Source organism: Lissotriton helveticus, chromosome 5_1, assembly GCF_964261635.1.
Source record: "Lissotriton helveticus chromosome 5_1, aLisHel1.1, whole genome shotgun sequence".
Lineage (NCBI taxonomy): Eukaryota > Metazoa > Chordata > Amphibia > Caudata > Salamandridae > Lissotriton > Lissotriton helveticus.
Genome location: NC_136065.1, coordinates 890,161,990 through 890,182,107, shown reverse-complemented (window position 1 = coordinate 890,182,107; position 20,118 = coordinate 890,161,990).

Here is a 20,118-nt window from a genome sequence, read left to right as displayed (position 1 = left end):
GATCCAGTTAATTCCTTGTTAATTCCTGCATTCTTCCTAAGAATGATTGCCACCACCTTGGACCCTATTGCATGATCTGTACGGTTCATCTGGTAAACCGACCCCTATTTACGATAGAAAGCCTCACATTCAGTATGATGAGATAAGTTTCTCGCAAAATTAGTACCTGCGCCAGACTATCCCTCAAATATTGACATACTAATCTTTGCTTCCTCATAGTGCTGAGTTCAATTGCATTCCATATCAGATATCTGACTCAAAAAATAATGATTATATTTGGAAACAGGATTTAACATTTTTTGTATTTGTATCCCTCAATGCTCTCTAACCAGTTACCCTTACAGGGGAACCCACCTATCAACCTGTGGCATATCTCTGAATACCTATTGGGGTTCTAACGTTTTGGAGCATAACTGGTAGCTTATGACCAATCAATAAATCAATCAAAGCATTTGTAGAGGCTCTAGGGGGGGAATGCTGCTACTGTTCGAAAAGCCAGGTCTTGAGGAGTCTTCTGAAGGTCAGTAGGTCTTGGGTCTGCCATAGGCAGATGGGGAGGGTGTTCCATATCTTGGCGGTGAGGTGGGAGAATGATCTGCCGCCGCTGGTAATTCTTCGGATGCGGGGGACAATGGCGAGGGTGTGGTCAGCGGAGCGGAGCTGGCGGCTGGGGGTGTAGAAGCTGAGATGGCTGTTGAGGTACGCTGGTCCGGTGTTGTGGAGTGCTTTGTGTGTGTGGATGAGGAGCTTGAATGTGATCTTCGTGTTGATGGGGAGCCAGTGCAGGTCTCTCAGGTGGGGTGTGATGTGGCTGCTGTGAGGGATGTTGAGGATTAGGCATGCAGAGGTGTTCTGGATAAGTTGGAGCCATTTCAGGAGTTTGGCCGAGGCTCCTGCGTAGAGGGGGTTTCCGTGGTCCAGTCTGCTGCTGATGAGGGCCTGGGTGACCATCCTTCTCATTTTGGTGGGGATCCACTTGTAGATCCTGCGGAGCATGCAGAGGGTGTTGAAGCAAGAGTAAGAGACAGCTTTGACCTGCTTTGTCATGGAGAGGGTGGAGTCGAGGGTGACCCCTAGGTTGCGTGCATGAAAGGTGGGTGTTGGAGCAGTACCTCGAGCAGTCGACCACCATGAGTCGTCCCAGGCCAAGGGGGTGGGTCCGAGGATGAGGAACTCCGTCTTGTCCGAGTTCAGCTTAAGTCGGCTGTGTCTCATCCAGTCGGCTACGGCCTTCATTCTTTCGTGGATGTAGGTTTTGGGGGTGTGGGGGTCTTTGTTGAGGGAGAGGATCAGCTGGGTCTCGTCAGCATAAGAGATGATGTTGAGGTCCTGCAGTCAGGCGACGTGGGCGAGTGGTGCCAAGTAGATGTTGAACAGCGTTCGGCTGAGGGATGAGCCCTGGGGTACGCCGCAGATGATCTCGGTGGCTTCGGAACAGAAGGGGGAGGCGGACACTCTGTGCTCTGCCAGTGAGGAAGGAGGTGGTCCAGTCCAGGGCCTTCTCTTGGAATCCCAGCGTCGTGGAGGCGCATGCATAGTGTGCGGTGGCAGACTGTGTCGAAGGCGGCCGACAGGTCCAGGAGGATGAGGGCCTTGGTTTCTCCGTTATCTAGCAGGGTCCTGATATCATTGGTGGTGGCGATGAGGGCAGTTTCAGTGCTGTGGTTGCTGCGGATGGGTCCAGGATACTGTTCTCCTCGAGGAATCTGGTCAGTTGTTTGTTGACACCTTCTCGATGGGAGCAGGGAGATGGGTCAGAAGTTCTTGAGGTCCTTGAGGTCTGCCTTGGGTTCCTTGAGTAAGGGCTTGATCTCTGCGTGCTTCCAGCTCTCCGGGAAGGTTGCTGTCTCGAAGGAGATGTTGATGGCTTTCCGGAGATGAAGTGCGATGGTGGCGCTGGCTTTGTTGAAGATGTGGTGAGGGCATGGGTGTGACGGGGATCCGGAGTGGATGGAGTTCATGATCTTGGTGGTGTTGTTGTTGTTGATGTTGGTCCAGGAGATCAGGGGGGTGTTCCGGATGGTGGTCGAAGGGGTGGGCGTCTCGGTGGTTGCTGGGGCAGTCGCAGCGTTGAGGCTGTCGTGGATGTATATGATCTTGCGGTGGCAGAAGGTGGCCAGCGAGTCGCATAGATCTTGCAAAGGTGGGATGTTGATGTTGTTGGAGAGTTTCTACACAATGTTGAAGAGCTCTTTGCTGTTGTGTGCGTTGTTGTCTAGGCGGTCTTTGAAGGAGGTCCTTTTGGCAGATCTGATGAGGTGGTGGTGTCTGCGGGTGGCGTTCTTATGGGCTGCGTAGCTTTCCGGTGTCCGTTCACGGATCCAGTTCTTCTTTAGCTTTCAACAGGTTTGCTTGGAGGCCTGGAGGTCTTCAGAGACCCTGCTCACTTTCTTTCTGGTGAGGCTGCTGGAGGATTTCTTGAGCGGGGCAAGGGTGTTGGCACAGTCGTCATCCACTGTCTGAGGTTGCGGGCTACGGCGCCGGGGTCGGTCGGGTCTGTGGGTGGGCTCTGGGCGAGGGTGGTGGTTAGCTGGTTTTCGGTGACTCTACTACAGCAGCGGCGGGGCATCTGTTGGGTGCAGTGGAGCTTGGTGGGTTTCCGGAAGGTGAAGTGGATACACCGGTGGTCGGTCCAGTGGAGTTTGGTAGTGTGGTTAAAGAGGACGTGGGTGCTTGCTGAGAAGATGAGGTCAATCGTGTGGCCGGCGGAGTGGGTGGGTGTTGTGACGAGTTATCTGAGTCCGAGGTTGGTGATGTTGTCAATCAGGGTGGAAGAGTTGGAGTCGTTGTTGTTCTCGAGGTGGAAGTTCAGGTCCCCGACGAGGATGTAGTCCATGCAGGCTAGGGGGTGTGTGCAGACGAAGTCGGCGATGGAGTCGCTGGACTGTGGTCGGGGTCCGGGGGGTCTGTAGATGAGGGTTCCTCTGAGGGTGGTGTTGTGGTTGGTGTGGATCTGGAAGTGGAGGGCCAGCGTTGCTGAGGGTATCGTCGGTGTTTGTTGAGATTTTTAGAGTGTTCCTGTGTACGATGGCAATTCCTCCTCATACTCCATTGGTGCAGGCTTTGCGGGTGATCTTGTAGCCTTCTGGGATGGCTATGGCAATGTCAGGTGCCGAGGTGGGGTCCAGCCAGGTCTCCATCAGAAAAACCCCTTTCTAATTTCTGCGGAATTTTAACATTTCCCCTTATCCATAAAATATTAGAGATACGTACATGCATCATACCTCCTCCTTGGACGAAGAATCATAAAGTTCCTATAAGCTTGTCCACTTATTCAGCCTTTCAGATGTTGGGCATTTCATTCCTGCACATAGTCCTAAGCAGAGCTAAGAACCTTAGCTGCACCTTGGACCCCAACTTATGTAAGTCAGCCTTTGTTTGTCCAAGCTCCTACTGCTGAAGCCCCATGGCCCTACATATATTGGACCTGATGCTGTGAGTGAAGCCCTAACTTGTCAATGAGTTATACTTTAATGTCAGTCCCAACATCTTCTCCCTGACTGTGTATGAATAACATTAACTGTGTTAAACAACATTTTCATACGGCCCTCCTTGAGACTAAGTGGATCAGGGTGGACCCTCTGAATTTATTTTTCCAAGTCAAACTCTTTTTTCCAAGTCTAAAAACTCTTCTCTTCAGGGAACCATTAGATCGGGCTTAAAATCCTCTTTCAGTACCTGGGGACCTTCCCGCCTTTGACTGTTGTTTCTCCTCTTTCCAAGTGATAAGAGACCTGTCTGTGTACACGCGCTATACACGAGCAATTAACATAACATAACAGTCAATCCCAGAGTCTCTTTTAAGTATCACCTGAATCAGCAAATTAGCTGCAAAGCTCTTGCAGTTATTACCCTCAACCTCCTCGGGGACATTCAATTGTCTCAGGTTATGTCTTGAATGGTTTTTCAGCCTCTAAAGCTCCTCGTGTAGGCTGTGCTTCTGCATCTACAGCACAGCTATCTCAGAGATGTTACTTTCCTCTTTTGCTGACTTTGTTTTTTCTAACTTTAAGACTCTGTATACACTAGCATTGCTAACCAGTGCTAGCATGCTTGTGTCCTCTCCTTTAACCATGGTAAAATTGGTTTACACCCAATTAGCACTTTTAGTATACTTGTAATTTCATAGTAAAGTTGTACTACCTGTACCCATGACTTGTAAATTAAATGCTGCTAGTGACTCTGCAGCACTAATTGTACCGAAGTAGCACTTGCCTCGGGATACCTTTGCAGCCTGTGTGGCCAATTTTAAACTGCTATATAGATGGGGCAATGTATACATTTTGTTAGGTCTAAACCCTCCTTTTTAATACATATGTCACTTCTAGGTAGTGGAGCACAGGTGCCTGGATGGTTGGTGGAAGTATAGTCAGTGGTTCATGTTTGCTGGTCCTTGGTCATGGAGGGCATTGTTGGCATGGGTCAGTATCTTGAATTGCCATATTTTCTGGATGAGTAACTAGTGGAGGTTCCCCAGATTTTGAGGGATGTTGGGCCATTTGGATAGGTTGAGGATCAGTCTGTCTGCTGAGTTCTGTTTCGCTAGGAGCCTTTTCATGAGTTCAGTGGGGGTTCCTGCGTACCATGTGTTGCTGTAGTACAGGAGGCTGGTGATAAGGACTTGCATGACTGTTTTCTTGTGCTGTTGGGGAGCCATTTGAAGATTATTTGGAGCATGCATAGAGTGTGGAAGCAGGCAGAGGACACTTTGTTGATCTGTCATTTCATGGTGAATTTGCTGCCCAGGATGATCCCAAGGTTGCAGGTGGGGTCTTTTGGTGTGGGAGTGGGTCCGAGTTTGACGGGCCACCAGGTGTCACTCCAGAGGGAGAAATGTTTGGCAAAAATCTGCACTTCAGTCTGCTCAGTGTTGAGCTTCAGCCAGTTGTCCTTCATCCAGTCTGTGACACTCTTCATGCAGTTGTAGAAGTTGGCCTTAGTATTAGCACAGAAACTGCATTTGTATGTATCTAGCAGAGTGCCTCTCTCCAGGTGTTCAATGAGCTGGCAGTTGATGGCCTTCTCCAGTACTTTGGCAGGCAAGAGGTACAGCAAGATGGGGTGGTATTTCTGGTGGTCACTCAAGTCGACAGAGGATTTATTGCAGAGAGGTCTGACTTCTGCATGTCTCAATGCATGAGGAAAGGTGGCTGTGGTGATGGATGTGTTCGGGGATCTATGACATAATATCGACAGACAGAATATAGACATATAAAAATATCGAAGCAAAAATATCGACATCAAAAATATCAAAGTTCTATCTACATAAAGGTAAGTACAAAAATATCGGAAAAAAATATCGTAGTACAAAAATATCGAAGTAAAAAATATCGTTTTTTTAAATATATTAATAATAATGTAAAATAATTTTAAAATACATATAAATTAACAAATTCTAGATATAAACATTAAAACATCTTTAAAAAATAATAACTAATACATATACATTTAAAATAAATTTTAAACTCTACATATAAATTAATATATATACTTACTCCACATATTGCATCAGTAGGGATCGCGTTGGATAGCGTACGGCTAAAAATTACTATTCCCACTCCAGTGAATCCAACAATGGGGAAAGCGTTGGATAGCGTAGGGGTAAACATTACTGTTCCCACTCCAGTGAGTGCAACAGTAGGGAAAGCGTTGCATAGCGTAGGGGTAAAAATTACTATTCCAACTTCAGAGGGTGCAACAGTAGGGAAAGCGTTGGATAGCGTAGGGGTAAAAATTACTATTCCCACTCCAAAGGGTGAAACAGTAGGGAAAGCGTTGGATAGCGTAGAGGTAAACATTACTATTCCCACTCCAAAGGGTACAACAGTAGGGAAAGCATTGGATAGCGTGGGGGTAAAAAATACTATTCCCACTCCACAGAGTGCAACAGTAGGGAAAGCGTTGGATAGCGTAAGGGTAAAAATTACTATTCCCACTTCAGAGGGTGCAACAGTAGGGAAAGCGCTGGATAGCGTTGGGGTAAAAATTACTATTCCCACTCCAGAGGGTGCAAGAGTAGGGAAAGCGTTGGATAGCGTAGGGGTAAAAAATTACTATTCCCACTCCAGAGGGTGCAACAGTAGGGAAAGTGTTGGATAGCGTAGGGGTAAAAATTACTATTCCCACTCCAAAGGGTGCAACAGTAGGGAAAGCATTGGATAGCGTGGGGGTTAAAATTACTATTCTCACTCCAGAGAGTGCAACAGTAGGGAAAACGTTGGATAGCGTAATGGTAAAAATTACAATTCCCACTCCAGAGGGTGCAATAGTAGCGAAAGCGCAGGATAGCGTAGGCGTTATATTAACATACTTATCAATTACATATGTTTTTAAAGAAAAAAAGGATGTAATATTTTATTTACAAAAATATATGACTAAATACCACATATTTATAATTAATATTTACTAAAAAAACAAAAAAATTCTTCCCATGCTACTCCCCCTTTAACACACAACATACTACACATACAAAAAAAAACAATTATTCTAAATATCAATTAATCAATTAATAACAATTAATATTATTAAATTGATGTAATTATAAATTAACTAATTAAGAAATATTAATGACCAATTATTAATTAATGACCAATTAATAATTAATTAACAGAAATGTACAAGAATTAATAATATTTATTAATACATTATTTATAATTAATATTATAAATTCTTTTTAAAAAACGAATTACCAACTAATTAATTAACAATTAATCAATATTAAATACCAATAAATAAATACAATCTCTTTAATTAATTTAATATAATTATTTCACACCCTATTCCCCCATAAACACACAACCCACTACACATAAATAAATCACATAAAAAATGTAATTATCATTTAATCACATACTAATAATTAATTACCAATTAATTATTAATTAACAATAACAAAGAATAAAAAATATTACTACATTAACTCTAATTAATTTAATTAACTAATAATTAATTACCAATTAATTATTAATTAACAATTAATTATTAATCAAAAATATAAAAAAACATAATAATTAATTCATTATAAATTAATTACTTCCCACCCTATTCCCCTATAAACCCACAACCCGCTCTGATACTAAAACGCAAAATGTAAACAAAATTACCAATTTCTAAACATACATTAAAAAACATGTTTAACAAACATATAAAATACATAATAAAATACATAACACTAAACAAAATTTCGATATTAATAACATAGATACCTTAAAATCGATATTCTGAACATCGATAATATTGCACATCAATATTCTATACCATCGAAATTAAAACATGGATATTTTAATTTTGATATTTTGGCTACCTACCGCGTTCAGGATGGTGGTGAGTTGGTGGTTGATCTCCCTGCTGCCTAAGTTGAAGAAGTAGTTGAGACATGGGTCTGTGGGTGTTACCGAGTGGATTGAGTTCATGATGGCTGTCGTGTTTGGTGTGCTGAGCTGTTCCCATGTGGTGAGTTGCAGTTTAGGGGAGGCTTCCGATGGAGTGTGGAGGCTGAGGAGGTGGGTTGGTTGAAACTCAAAGGTCCTGTAGATGGTGGATATCTGTGGAAGTGATTCACTAGAGCATTGCAGAGTTGGGCAGGAGAACTCTCTTATGATGGTCAAGAGTTCCTGGGTGTAATTGGTGCTTGCCACAATGTGGTATGCAGGAGGGGTCCATTTTTGCATCTTTGAGTCATTGGTGGTATTCATTGAGGGCTGATTTGTTGGTGTCTCAATCTGTAGTGTCTCTGCTGGTGTGCCATCTTGTCTTTAGTTTTTTGCAGCTGCGTTTCATTGTGCTTAGTTTTGGTGTGTAACAGCTAGCTTGTTAGGTGGGCCTACAGGTTTTGGATGGTTTGGGGGTGATTATGTCAGCAGCATTGGTGATCCAGATGTTGGATTACTGGAGTGCTAGTTCCAGGTTCGTTGCAGTATCTGGATGGGTGGTGTTGAGGGCCTCCATGCATTGGGTCTGTGTCACGTTTCTCCAGACCTGAAAGTAGTAGATGGGAGGTTGGTAGTGGTGCACGGTGATCTGCGATGGTGATGAGGACGATGGAGTGGTGGGTCAAGATGTGGTCTGTGGCATGGTTTTATTAGACTGTTTCTGGACGTGAAGATAAGGTCCAGTGTGAGTCCTGTAACCAGCTGGGTGACGCCAAAGTTGTCCATTCATTCCAGGAGGTTGACAAAGTTACTGTCTGTGGGGTAATCCAGTTGGAAGTTGGGGTCTCAAAAGAAGATGCAGGACTTAGACTTGATACCAAATGGAGCAATAAAATCTGTGATGGCTTCGCAGAGGTAGATGCAGATGCAGGGTCTTGGGGGTCTTTGGGAAAGGGTTCCTTTGATGGAAGTTTTGTTGTCAGTGTGGAGTTGGAAATGTAGGTTCAGTGATCGGTGTGGTGTCATCTTTGGTGGTGGTGTAGCAGATTGTTTCTTTGTGGATAATGGTGATGCCCACTCCGTGTTTGCTGGTGCAGTCCCTGCGTGTCATCTTGTATCTGTTGGGCATTGCAGTGGCAATGTTGGGGGCTGAGGAGGGGTGAGCCCGGTGTCTGTGATGAAGGTCACATCGGGGCGAGGGTGGAGATGGTGTTCCAGAAATTGGTGTCATATATGCAGAGAGATCTGGCATTAATCAGGAGGCATCAAAGTGGATCAGGGGTGGTCTCTGTTGGTGGAGAGGTTGCAAGTTGCAGGTTAAATTTCAGTGGTGACAGGTAATTTGTCCTGCTGTAGAATGAGATGATGAGAAGCAGCAGTTGTTGCGGCGTTCAGGGTCCAGGGCTCAGAGAACTATGTTGGAGTATGCGTGGGCACCTGGAGGGCCGGGATTCCTAGTACTGGGCGTGGTCCAGTCATGGGCAGGCACAGACAGGCTTGACTTTAGTGTGCCATTGGGCATACCGGCTTCTCAGCCGCACTGCAGGCCTCCAAGAAGTAGGTCCTCGGAGGGACGCTGAGGAGGCAGGTGGCAGAAAGTAGGTGGTGGGAAGCAGGTGGCAGAAAGTGGGAACAGCGCAGAGCGGGCAGTAGAATGGCTAAACTAAACTAAAATAAAACTCAGAAACTGGCTTCCAAGGCTGGCTGACAGGGACTAACCAGCACAGGGCAATAACATGAGGGATAACAAATAGATTTCCCATACATAAGGAGCATCGGACCGATATTATGTTAGCATGATGCATCTATACGTACCCTCTTTTGCTAAAACTATATGTATATATTTTATATGCACTTGCAGGGGGAAAACGTTTATTCGCTCTTTGCGTATCTGTGGCTAACAGAGTAGGCCGAGAACCATACAGACACCATTTCCACACCTATGCTCGAACACGGGTTGCGATCACGTGTTAGTCACCGGCAGTTGTCAAGCCCCAGTTCATCTCAATTACTAGGAGCAGCTGAACGTAGGCTGTCTACTCGACTGTGCTGAGACTCAAGGTCACATCTGGCTTTGGGTGCGATAAGCGCATTCCTGGAGGCGCTGTGTCTACACTCCCGGGGACCAAGACGAAAGGGAGTAACCCCTCTTGACCTTCCCAGTAATAAATAGTTACGCTTTTAACTAAACATGTGTGCCATATATGGTCCTTTCCTGGAGCTCGAGGGCCAACTGGTGTTTTTTCTTTTACAATGATTATATGTGTTGAACTGAAAAGTATATAACCTTATGTTTGAATGTGAGGCAATAGTCTTCTCCGCGCACCTGATGGGTGAGGGTTGGAGAGGCTCCTCTATAGAGTATTTTTTGATTCATAAATGATTGAACTTTCTTCACTGCCAACTGACTGATTATTTGGTAATGGGATTGAGGCTATTGGTAGTTATAGCCCTTTATGTTATGGTACTTCAGTTGGCAACTTTGGTGGGACTCTGTGATAGGGTTGTCCTCCCTGTAACCGGCTAGAAAGGACAAAGAAAGGGAGGTCTGGTCAAGTGGGTGTGCGGACCGAATTTTTTTTTTTTTTACTTACTCCGCTCTTGCGATCAGAGTGCCCCAGCTGCTAGTGACCCTTCGCCGGAGTCCTACGGGGGTAACCCAGGAACTGACCTTGTTGGTCTTCAGGAGTTGGTAGTGGAGAATACTCAATTGTACCTGCGTGCACCAGGTGAGTGGATTGTTTTTAATGTCTTTTGGAACGCGCTGTTGAGCAGTGCTTTTGAAGCAGTTAACTGTGTAGGATTTGGTGGTCCGTGTACCACGGAGACTCTTGGGGGTCTGACGGGGCAGCATTGTGGCTGCACGGGTAGATGCTCCAGGGACTTCGTTTGTGAATAATAGAGACGCCGATCGGACGCCCTGGTGTGGCTTGTGTGGTGCGCACCCGGCCGGACTGGTCTCGGAAAGGTCTGTGGTTGTACCTGGGTAGCCTTGGGGGACATATCTGAAGCGATGCTAAGGAAGTGGGCTTAGTCAGAATAGTCCCAAGGGAGAACCAGGAAGAGTGCAGGATGGTCTGTAGGACAGTCTGAGGTTATACCTATCCGGCGGTCTCTTGGTAGTCTTTGGACTGCTTGATTTTGGCATCTATTGGTCTGGAATCTGAATTGATTGATTCTCCATGAACAGGAGTCGACGGGCTCTGTCCTTTGCTTGGAAAGACAGAAAATAAGCATGTTGTTTTGAATATTTTTTGTATGTACATATATTTTTGTTATGTGTATGTTTGAATAAGAATGAGGTTGAATAAGTGGTGAATGTTTGAACATGGCCATGTTTGGAAGCATGTTTTTTATGATTGAATGAGAAATACGTGCCAACAATCACTATGCCGTCTGTTAGCAAAGTGAGTTGTTTTGGATGTTGTTGACACCCTAATGATACGCGCTTGGCAGAAAGTCAACCTGCCCTGCCTGAGGGCAGCCTGAGTTATGACATGTATGTAAAGCATGGTTTTACACCTCTCTTGTTTAATACACTATGGCATAAATATACTAAGGATAATGTAGAGTTGCAAAGGCATTTAACCGGGTCTTTTGATGAGAAAAAAATATATTTTCTGCTGGATCGATTGTTTTCTAAACATAGTCAGCAGTCAATGTTTGATTCCCTAAACCTATGGCAGAAGGAGGCAAAGCGTAGACGTATACGAGAGGAGAAAGTTTGCAGAATGAAGGGAGGTCAGACAATTATACAGAAAGCCATTGCTTATGATAAAGCTCAAACCAAAAAGGGAATTGATTGTGCAGATAGGCAATTTAGATTTCAACTGGATAAAACCTATGTGGCTAGGACTGAAGCAGAGGATGAGATGGAGAATTTATTGGATACTCGTCCCCCTCCGCCTTATGCTCCACAAAGTATATATCCCGTTGTTCCCCCTGCTCCAGTACTGGTCCCTACAGCCTCTGCCCCTGTTGTTTCCTCTTCCCCTGACTTTCCGGGAACGTCCTCTGTTTTATTTCCCTATGTGTCTGAGACGGCTGCCTTATGGTCTGTTGCATTGCCATCTTCGGTTATGTCCATAGCTGTTTTGTCTCTCTTCCCTTGTGTGGGCTTCCCAGTCCGCGAGCACGACCCCATCCATAGCTGTTTCAACTCCAGCTCGTGCTCCAGGAGATTTCAACATACGAAAGTTGTTTACTCGTTCGACTGTAGGATTAAACAAGAAACAGATAATTGAAAATCAGTAATCCCAGTGGATGCGACAGCCTATTTATACTATAACTGATATATGGAGCACGCTTCGAGACTTTGAGCCTGTTATGCAGCAACATGCCCTGAAACACATGGCCACATGTCTTCTTACTTTACAGGAATAGTGTTTTGCAGGGGGGATGGCCCCCCAAGTGATGTATGATATTTGGGACAGGGCTCATAAGTCTAAACTTAGACCAGAGGAAGTGTACAAAAATGTTGAGGTTTTATTAAGTTATCGAGGGCGAATGCACCAAAAATGTTCCTCCTGGGACTCTCAGCACCCTATGCGAGAAGCGCATCCTATCTTTCATCCTGAAATACCGGAATTAAAGAATTATCAGGATGAGGTGACTAGACCTCGTGTAGAGGCACGAGTGCAGGAACAATGGGTTTACACCCCCTGGAAGAGGAGTGAAGTCCTCTCGCTAAAATCACAACTACCTGACCCCCGTAAGAATCCCACGGCTTATTATAAAGAACTCACAGAAGCGGCTTCCTCAGCCGTTATGACCCTAGCTGACATAGAGCTATTTTTTTGCGTTGTTAGTCCCTGTTGATGTATGGCGTTAGGTGCATGAGCAGGACCATGTTCAGGAGTTAGGCGGAACATGGGAACAGATAAAAGATTGGAACATAAGCCTGGTGATAAACCAAAACCCGAACTATTGGCGTTACCTGGACGTATTATTACTTACATGCATTCCTTAATTCCGCCTCGTAAGGTGGATTGGGATAAATTGACAGCATGTAAATAGAAGAAAGACAAAAGCGTTTCCGACTTCTTCACTAGATTTGAAGGCATGTTAATTGATTTTAGTGGACAGGATTTATCATTGGACGGCGGTATACGATTATTTGTTAATCGTTTTGTGACCAATTTGTTACCGGAAGTTTCTGCGCAGCTACAAGCCGCTGAAAGTACCTGGACCACGCCCTCTGTAATATTGAGTATGGCCCAATATTACGGGCATAGAGAAAATGACAGTAAGGATAAGACGGAAAAGAAAACGAAAGATCTTAAAACACGGGTGTTGTTACAACAAGTTGTTCAAGGATGAGGCAGAGAGCGAGGCGGTAGAGGGCTCGTCCCGAAGGGGGCGGGAAACGGACGATGCGGAGGGCCTGCTGTTGTTTTGGGGATAAACCAGTGCGCCTATTGTAAGGAGGAAGGGCATTGGCGATTTCAGTTGTTGCTGGCTCAGAATGGGGCTATGAGAGGAGGAGGGAGAGGTTGAGGTGGTGTGGATCGCAGTGGTATGTGACGAGAGGAGGCGATGCACGTCGGTTCAGAAAAGAATTACTTTGATAATCCGAGAGGTAGGCAGTATTATAATGAGGACTGTGCAATGGATGCAACCGAAGGGTATGCCTATACATAGGACAGCCAAGGACAGAGTGGGAGCCAGGTGTGGGGGCGCTAGAGGGCGCACACGCAGAATGGCCACGCTTCGTTGAGGCTCCTGCAGCTTGGAATGAGGATCCTCCATTTATCCTGGTCAACCGTTTTGTAAAGTGGAGGAGAGTGAGCCGAAGTGTAGAGTGCCCTGTGCTCCCGCCTCGGTGAAAATCCTGTGGCGATTGGACGTTGCATGCCTAAGTGCTGGCACATGAATGTGCAGACCGAGACCACTGCTGGAGGCGTGAGGAGCAGCAAGTGCGGCAGCTGGACGTAGGAAAGACTGGGGCTCACCACGATGCCCGTAGGCCGCGTCCGCTGTGAGGGGACAGGCGCGGAAATACCGGCGGCCCGCAACATCGGGTGAGCGGGACTGGCCAGAACCGGGCTGCGAGGCGTGCCGAGTGGCGTGAGTGCTCCCAAAGACAGCAGGGCGAGAGGGGGTAACGCTGTGCAGGCAGACGGCGCAAAGGAGGGCTGCGATTACCGGACGGCTTGGGCAGCTTTATCGCACGAAGAGGCACGCTTGGAAGCGATGCGGGCCTCAGGAGCATAGTAGGCGACATATTATAGTGCTGCTTGAGCGCGGGGAGCGGCCGATCAGCCCCCCCCCGTGGCGCATTGAGACTTGTGGCACAACGCGCTCTGCAGGGCTATCAGGTCGGACGAATATCGCTGAGAGGCCTGGTGATAGCGGAGCTCAGTGGGCACTGGCATCAGCGGCGCAGTACCACCTAGAGAGGCACATGTGCATGCCTCCACGGTAGGCACGGACCACGCAAAGGAGGTGTTGTGTTGGTTGAGTGCACTCTGTAGAGTGTGGCTGGACAATGAGAGACATAGCAGCGGCTGCAAAAGAGCGGGAGGCCCTGCCAGGATCTTAACTCCTCATTGATCTGGGACTGGCTGTCTCGGCGGGGGCAGGTGGGAGAGACTCCTCGGGTGATGGGCATATACACCTGCTGAGACTCCCGACAATATACGGAAGAGAGGTGAGCCCTGAGAGTCAGGAGCTGGTTTGACTCGGTCCACTAAGGGCTGACGGGGCTGTTGGAATCAGCAGTGTGCGGCGAGGTGGGAATACTTTGAGGACCCAGAGGAAGGCCTATGATACGAGGCAGTGGTAGATCCAGGACTCCCTGCAATGGTGATATCATGGGTAAACCAGACACTCGACAGCCAAAACTCAATTTTGACACCGCGAAAAAAGTGAACAGGCCTATCACGGAGGACGGCGAGCCGAGTAAGTCGGATATGTCGGGCGATGGTGCGTCCTGCAAGGAAATGGATATGCATCAGCTGTTGCAGGAGATGAGGCAGGGGTTTGCTACAGTGGTGGACAAGGTGGATCGGATGTCGTCCAGCATGGATGCCATTGCGCACAAATTGGATGTGCACGAAGAGCGTATTACAGAAACTGAGAGGCGCATATCGTAAAATGATGATACCACTGCTAGTCACACGACACAGCTCGCGAGAATGGACAAGCTCCTCAGAGTCATCGCAGCTAAGAATGGGAACTTGGAAGCCCGTAGGAGGCGTAATAATATCCGCATGACCGGCGTACCAGAATCCACAAACACTGGGCGGATGGAGGAATATGTGGAAAAACTCTCTGGATCTGAAGCCTTCTCCACGCAATTTATTGTTGAGCGGGCCCACAGATCTCTAGGCCCGAAGCCGCCGCCCGGGAATCCGCCAAGGCCCATAATCGCACGCTTATTAGATTATCGTGATCGTGATGTGGCCCTGCGCTCGGCGAGAACCAAGCAGAACTTAACATATGACGGAGTCCAATTTTCGATTTAGCCGGACTTTACTCCGATTGTGCAAGGGGAGTGGCGCAAATTTCTTGATGTAAAGAAGAAGCTCCGTGCGGCACAGATTGACTATGCATTGCTGTATCCGGCAAAACTTAGGGTAACGCATCAAGGAAAGCAGCGATTTTTTACAAACCCGCAGCAAGTGGAGGACTTTCTACGAACCGTGAAGTGGGCACATCGAGGTGGTGGAGGACGAGGGTCTACGCAACAAGCCAATGCACAGGAAGCTGAAGAGGAATTGTAATGTGTTTGACTTGCGGAAAAGGTTTGGACACTTGGTGCTGATCACATGGGTCTCCTTGCGAGGCGAAGCGACTGCAGGCAATCAAATGGCAAGACACCAAAGACAGTAACGTTTGTTCCAGTGGTAATGTACTCCAGGCCCCGCTCCCCTTTCCTGACAGAGCCCAGAGGTCGTACCGATTGTGGGGCTTGCGGGGGGAGGAGTGGCTGTGTAGCTGGCTAATGGTGCCCCCAAAGGGTATTCCCCTATGATGGACTATGTCTTCTGGTTGGTGGGGTTATTGTTGGTGGGGAGTGGGGGGTGCGGAGGGGAGCGATTTCTGGCAAGATTGGGTTGGTTCAGTGGGTGGAGGGAGGGTTAGAGGGTATTGGGTTGGTCAGGTGGTACAATGATTGGGTAGTGAAGGTTTGCCTCTTCGGGGGCATGAGAGATATCAGGGGGGTGGCGGGAGGTGGGGGGGTAGGCGGGGAAGTTTGGTTGTTGGGAATGTTTGAGTTACAATTGGACAATTTTAGATACCAACGATTACTATTGCTGTGGTGCATGTGTTGTGGTGCAGTGGGGAATGGCAGTAATGATGTAGAGATAGTACATGTGTGGACTCAGTACTGGATGCGTCACGTTCAGAGGCAGGTTTATGAATATGATGGAGATGGGCGGCAAGGCGGGGCAGGGTAAGGACTCTGACTTGAATATTCTATCTTGGAATGTGAAGGGGTTAAATGATGCGCGCAAATGTAGACAGGTACTGGCGTACTTAAACAGACAGCAAATCCAGATAGCGATGTTGTAGGAGACACATCTTCACCCCCAGTCACAGACTACCTTTGCTACTAAGTGGGCATCATCTCGTATATTCTCATCTTATTCCTCCTACGCCAGAGGTGCTGCTATTTTGGTAAAACAGGGCGTTCCATTAGTAATGGAAGGATCGATCTCTGATCCAGAGGGTCGGTATGTCATTGTCTGGGGGAGGCTGGGAAGAGACATGGTTACGCTTGCCACTTTCTATGCTCCTAATATAGATACCCCAGATTTGTTTGCTACGGTATGGGGGAAAATAGTTAACATAGGTTCTACGCATATAATATGGGGGGGAGATTTTAACATCAGTTAGGTCCCTGCAGTTGATAGGATGGAGGGTACTGCACATTACCATAAAAGATCCAGGGAGCTGTTGGTTGATTTAATGACAGAGGGGGACTCGGTGGATGGCTGGAGGCGACGGCACCCACATGATGGAGAGGGGACACACTTTACATCGTGTACTGGGTCATGGGCACGGTTGGAGTATTGTTTACTGTCTAGGGGGTTGGTTGCGGGTCTGCTGCAGGTTGTACACCTTCCTAGCACATATTCTGTCCACTGTCCAGTGAAGCTCACACTTAACTTACCTGGACTTAATAGACCGAGGCCTGCATGGAGGTTACAGCCGAGGGCATTACTGGATTTAGTGTTCCGGACAGAATTGGTAGAGGAGATTAAGGATTTTTTCATGAGGAATAAGGGATCTGTGGATAGCATTGATATGGTATGGGAGGCCTTTAAAGTCACCATTCGCGGCTACTGCATCTCCAAGAGCTTTGGGGACCTGCGGGATATCTGGTGTACATTGAGTACTCTGGAACGCGATCTGAAGACTATAGAGGATTGTATGGTTGGGGGAGAGGGGAAGACACTACGGGGTGAATTCAGGGACGTGTTGTCTGCATATGAGGAGGAGGCCACCAGGGAAGCTAATTTCAGAGGAAGGCATTGGGTGGCACGCAGATATGGAGAGGGGGAGCGCCCGAGGAGAGCTTTAGCAGATGCCCCAGATTCAGCAACACTGTCTTGGAGATAGAAACGCAAGAGGGCAGTATGTGACACGATACGGAAGGCATACTAGCTGCTTTTAAGGCGCACTATGAGGATCTTTATACTACACAAAGGTCAGGCGAAGTAGACTTGGAGGATTTCCTGGTGGAGGTGGCACTCTGTTGGCTGAGTGATGTTCATAGGCAGTTCCTAGGCGCTCCCTTAGAGACTGACGAGATCTGGGAAGCAATTCTGTCTTTGCAAAATGGAAAGGCTCCGGGACTGGATAGCATACCAGCCGAATTCTACAAATGTTATGTGGATATCATGGCGCCGGTGCTGCGCAAAATATTTGAGGAATCTATGGAGGCAGGGATCTTACTCTTCTCGATGAGGGAAGTGGTCATTACATCACTGCTGAAACCTGAGAAACACCCCGGAAGCCTGACTCCTATAGGCCTCTATCGCTCAATAATTGTGACACCAAAATTCTGGTGAAAGTTTTGGCTGCCAGGTTAACATTATTAATGGATAAGATAGTCCTCCCTGATCAATCGGGTTTTGTCCCAGGGCGTGCCACGACATAATTTACGCACTTTATTTTCACTGATACAGACGGTGGCACCTGACTTCACGGTTGCGGCGGTTTTCTTGGATGCCTCTAAGGCATTCGACTCTGTGGGATGGAGCTATTTATTTAAAGTGCTGCAGAGGATGGGATTCCCGCCCATATTTGTGTCATGGGTCAAATTGCTGTATTATAAACCAACAGCTAAAATAGTGATCAATGGGCATATGTCTTCGACTATGGAACTCACCCGGGGCACACGCCAAGGCTGCCCGCTCTCACCATTGCTTTTTGCAATATCGATCGAGCCACTAGCGGCCAGATTGCGCCAGATTTATAATGACAAGGCATTCCAGTGTTATCAGTGACAACTGTTGGTATCGCTTTATGCGGACGACATTACACTGTATGTGAGGGCTCCCGAGCGGAATCTAAACCCTCTCTTTAGAGAGTTCCTGGTGTTCGGACAACTCTCTGGGGTTGACATTAATTTGGGAAAATCACAATTCTTCCCCCTTATGACTGCAGTTACTAAATTTCCCTTAGATTTCCCTTTGCAATGGTATGCTGGTGACTTGAGGTATTTGGGGATACAGGTATCCAGAGATCAGGAGGAGACACTTCGATTGAATTATGGCACAGCGATAACTAAATTGGAAGCTAGAGTCACCCGGTGGATGTCACTGCCACTTTCTCTGGCAGGTAGAGCGTCCCCATTTCTATACTTCTACCTCAATATCCCTTATTACCCTGGGGCCTTCTTCTTTAAGACACTACGGTCTGCGTTGCTGCGGCTGGTACGGGGTGGTAGACAGCCTCGCCTAGGTGGGCAATTGTCACACAACCATACGATAAAGGAGGATTCGATATTCCTGACTTTGAGATTTATTATTTAAGTGCACAGGCTCATTACGCTTATCACTGGATGACGCCTATGCCGTTCATGCCCCAGTTAGCTGTTGAAGATTGGGTGGCTCGCCCGCTCCCCCTCAGTGGTGTAATTCATGGTCCGCTGGGTGCCGTGGAGACTCCTTTCACAACGGTCACTTGTACAATGGATCCTTGGAGGCATATAGTGCGCATCATGGGAGTGCAACTATTGTATTCACCGCGTTTGCCCCTCACCTATCACCCGAGCATGGTCGTACTGCAGGAGGCAGGGTTTCGGGCCATGTGTAAACGGCTACAGATTACTGCATGTGGTGACCTGTTTTCTGACGGTCAGTTTCGGACGCGGGAGCATCTATTCCGCGATGCTCACCCCACACCATTGGAGATATTTTTATATGTCCGTCTCCGACAGGGAATGCGGACGGTACTTCCGGACTTTCCTTCTGAGCCGGAGACCTTCGCTCCATTGCACCTTATCCTTAGCTCCACTGACGGGAAAAACTTAGGGGCACATTATGATGGCGGACGGACCTGAGTCCGTCCGCCACCATAGAGTAGGAGGGAACCTCCGCATGGCCTGCGGAGGTCCCTCCAGTGCAATTAGGATGTGATCGCCACCCTGGCGGTCACATCCTCTATTTTTAACATTGCGGCGGGTGCGGCTTCAAGCTGCACCCGCCGCAATGTTAAAAATGCACGCTTTGCATTTGTATGTAGAAAGTGGCAGGCACCGCGCGGTGCCTGCTGCTTTCTGCATACAAATGCATACCCCCCCATGTGCACCCCCCACCCCCCCTTCACCTAGGGGGCCCGCAACGGGCCCCCGCAGTGAAGTTACACATGCTTTTCCACGGCGGAAAAGCCGCCGCGGAAAAGCATGTTTCTGAGCCCATCCTAATCTGGCTGACGGTGTCTGAGAGACACCGTCACCATATGAGTGCTTTTCATCCGCGGTTTTAAGCCAACCGTGGCGGAAAAGCAGCGGACGGAAACCAGGACCCACCAGCCATCCTAATGTGGCGGTGGGTCTTTGGTGGGTCCGCAGAGGATTTTCCGCATCCTCCGGGCCGGCGGTGGCTTCCGCCGGCCCGGAGGATGCGGAAAATCCTCCATCATAGTGTTGAAACTCTACAAAACAATAAGGGAGGGCAGGACGGGTATTGCTGGCTCCGCTCGTACCCATTGGTCGGAAGACTTGGGGCGGGAGATATCGGATGAGCAATGGAGATATTGCTGCAGTATCACTGAGAATATATCTGCTAGTTGTAGATTCAAAGTCATACACTATAAGTTTCTGCAACGTATATATTATACTCCCGCCAAGAAATATCGCTTTCAATTATCAGACCATGACAGGTGTGCAAGGTGCCAGAGGCCTGGGGCGGGATTCATACATCTGGCATGGGAATGTCCTGCTATAAACGAGTATTGGTCACAGGTTCATAAAGCACTTGAACTCATGGTGGGCGCTACTCTCGACATGGACCCCTTAGTGATGCGGCTGGGATACACAATGCATATTCCTAAACAGACAAAAGAATTCTTCGATATTGCTCTTTTGTTAGCAAAACGTAGAATTGCTTGTAGGTGGGGGCGAGGAAGAGCTCGGAAATTCAAAGAATGGATACATGATCTTGTCTACTGTCAGGAACAATCTTCTGTATATGCGGAACTGTTACCAATGTCCTCTAGGCCGAGGGATGTGTGGGTTCCGTTACAATCTTATTTGACGAGCAATGAGGGGAGTGAGGATGCGGAGGCCACAGTG